The 3,209-nt window shown below is 42.1% G+C and overlaps 1 protein-coding gene across 4 annotated transcripts in view; it reads left to right on the top strand.

Moving 5' to 3' along the window:
- Positions 1 to 2,784: 2,784 nt before the first annotated feature.
- Positions 2,785 to 3,209, top strand: part of PSEN1 (presenilin 1) — a 31,989-nt gene continuing 31,564 nt past the window's right edge. The window contains exon 1 of one of the 4 annotated variants that reach the window (XM_072428626.1): positions 2,785 to 2,907. The gene's annotated coding sequence lies outside the window, so the exon portion shown is untranslated. Of the gene's footprint in view, positions 2,908 to 3,055; positions 3,101 to 3,209 lie in introns of those variants that run through there. The other 3 variants (XM_072428627.1, XM_072428630.1, XM_072428629.1) reach the window with 3 other exon arrangements.

The raw sequence follows: 3,209 nt of genomic DNA, 5'->3' as shown, positions 1-3,209 counted from the left end.
GGGACCAGGTAAGTGATCGATAAACCCGAACTTTTCTCACTGTATTTTCATACAGTGAGAAAAGTTCGGGTTTATCGATAATTGTAACTTTTTGAAGCCCGTACCAAGGTCGGGCTTAACGGTCGGGTGGTTAATATATATTAAAATGTTGACTTATTCTGCCACCTATTGGCCAATTATTAAAATAAGCACAGTAATCGCAATAGGAAATGCTTTATTTTCTAACCAATCTAGATGGGAATATTTTAGTAATTCACCCAATAGTGTTATTTTTTTTATAGCATGGTTGTGATATAGGCTGTTTAATGTCAGAGCTAATCTGTGACTACTAGCCATAGACTTTATCTGCTGATAAAGTCTATCATGATCATACAAGTCTGAGTAATTTAAAGCATCTATGTCTGCCTAAAAAACAATATCTATTGTAGGTCAATGCCCAACCAGCCCCAATGGCTTTTTGTCTTGGTTTTCCAACACCACCTGCCTACTAAAATTCTTTTTTTCTTCTCACCTGAATTCTGTAAGATTTTCCCAATAAAGGCAAAACTTCAAAGTACTAGTCATCATAATTGCCCTATAGCTAATCTCCCCCCATTGTTGAATTGCCACTCCTTTTTCTGCACCATCTTTATATGAAGACATCTTGGTAAGCATAAGGCTTTCTCATGTCCCAGCTACTACATTGTGGTTGGTGGGGGTAATATTCAGCTAACAGCAAAAGTAAAAAAAAAAAAAGTAGCAGGAATATGCACGGTGAAGACATCTCAGGCAATTGCAGGCGGCATTTCTTTAGATGATCTCACAATGTTCATACACCACAATAAGGCAATGGGTGCTGCTTGGATACTCACAGCTCTTCTCTCTTATAATAAATAAAACAAATCTTGTTTATAAACTGCAAAACATTAACTAGGTTCAAGATTTTAGCTGTCATAATATCTGAATTGTAGAAGCATGTTTCAAGAGTAGTATTCAATATATGAGAAATCTGAAAGACTTTTGCCATTGAGTTAGTGACAGCAACACCAAGAATCTACTTGCAAGTCCAATGAGAAAGGTGCTTTATATAAAGCTGATCAATGAAAAAAAAAAAAAATGTTGGCTGATCCACAAGCACTGCTTCTATAATGTTACAGTACCCAGAATATGTAGCAGGCAATCGGCATTGGTTGTATCAAATCAAAGACCCTACTTTTCAATTTGAATAAAGATTATATAGCTGATTTACTAAAGATAATATAGACTGTTCACATAGCAAAGTATACATCACTAAGTTTGGTAAGTTAAATTACACCCTGCTGACTTCAGTCATTCATCAATGCGCAAGAAGAACAAATAAGACTTCTTGCATGTAATTATGAATTATTTGCAAAGTGAACTATACCCACATTTACCAAACTGAATTATCCTTTGCAAGGTAATAATAAGGCTTGGTAAATGAACAGACTAAATTTCTTTAGTAAACTGCTCCTCGTGTTTAATTTAAACCTGTTTCTTAACCGGGGTTTCATGAACCGAGGGTTTCTCCAGAGCAGGGGTAGGCAATCTACGGCCTAGCCAGTGGTCTGTTCCGGCCTAACGTCCCCCTGGTCGATCTGGCCTAATCCCAGCTGGCAAGGGTCAGCAACCTGCGGCTCTTGAGCCTCCTTGTTATGCCTCCCTTTCCTATTTACCGTGGCCGGCTTTAACACTTCTGAGGTAAGGGGACATTCCCTCTCCTCCGTATGCATTGTGGAGAAGAGGGGCTTCTCTTCAGGGGTGCTCCTGGTGGGGGGGCGGAGCCATCAGCGTGGGACTCGCGAGAGAGAGTCCGGTCTTGTGTGCCTTCTTGACCTGGCAAAATGACCTAGTAGCCAAAAAGTTTGCTGACCCCTGCTCCAGAAATTGCTGGGGATTCCTAGAGTAATGAACAATTTGTGCCTCTCAGTTACACCATTGGCATCATTGGTTTGTGTGTGCGTGTCTACCCTGGCATCGATGGTGTGGTTCCACCAATGTACACAAACCACCACATGTACTATGAATTGTGCATATAGTAATTATAGAAAGGGTTTCCTGAAGACCTGAAAGTCATTTCAAGGGTTTTCCCATGTTATAAAAGTCAAGAAACACTCAGTGTTGAAAATCCTGCCAAGTATTTTCATTTATTGGTAACAAATATCAAAACAAATTCCTTGCATTTACTTGCGATTTTTGACAAATGAAGACATCAATCAAGCAGGTATGTTTTATTGCAGATGGGACACCTGTCCGATTCCTCATTTTCAAAGCGAAACTTTACTTCTACTTCAACTTGAGTTTAGGCTTTAGTTACACTTTAAAAACGTGGCATCAGGCTGGTTCTTTTTGCAGAAAGGGACTCTGTGGGTATTGAATGAACTTCAGGCCTGCGCAGGCGTCATGTCATCCCAGCCAAGCTAATCACGATGGCCGAAGAGAAGGCGGCAGAGGATGGTGGCGCCTGTGACGGGTATGGGTAGTATCCCCAGGGTTTAGTTCTGCTTTAGGTGCTGGTGTATTCAGGAAGCTCCCTCCCCCAGCCAGGCTCTGCCTACATCAAATGGAGAAGAACAGAGAGTCTATAAAGAGAAATGTAAAGAAAGGTTACAATTTAAACATGTCATTATTATGTTAATTGGGGGCTTCAGAAGAAGACAAAGATGTAACTTCAGTTATAAAAAACACTATGTTTCGTGCTGTCAGTTATCTTCTATTATTGTGTTCCCCTTCCCAACCAAATATGTCTGCCAGAATCGGACGAGTGACGTAACTGGGCGTGACCCAGGGGTGACCCGGAAGTGTTTGTTTTAGGCAGAGATCGGCACCTGATTACAGAATTGTCGCTGGGTTGTCGGGCATATTCAGGGGGTGTCGGAGGTCTGTGGTAGCTGGTTTTGGGATTCAGAGGTAAGTTTATAATTATCGGAATGTGGGCGCAGAGCCGTGGGAGGAAGCAGTGCGGATGGACCCAGCGTGCTTCCCTTTAACATGAAGTCTTATTGTCTGAAGAATTCCATCACCGGAAACTGAGCCGGAGCTCCCCGGTCACCGGAGGCTTCAAACCATAGGGGGATGGTCGGCTGATACTTGCTGATCTATGGTGTGTGTGCTTGGCTCTCTGTCCCACCGCTAATAATGTGTGTGAGATTCCCTGCCTGCCTCTTCTATTGTCTGCAATCACACAATGCTGGGGGGGTGACGTGTGTGTG

Source organism: Pyxicephalus adspersus, chromosome 12 (genome assembly GCF_032062135.1).
Source record: "Pyxicephalus adspersus chromosome 12, UCB_Pads_2.0, whole genome shotgun sequence".
Lineage (NCBI taxonomy): Eukaryota > Metazoa > Chordata > Amphibia > Anura > Pyxicephalidae > Pyxicephalus > Pyxicephalus adspersus.
Note: the sequence above shows the minus strand (reverse complement) of the source record. Positions and strands in the feature narration are given on the sequence as shown.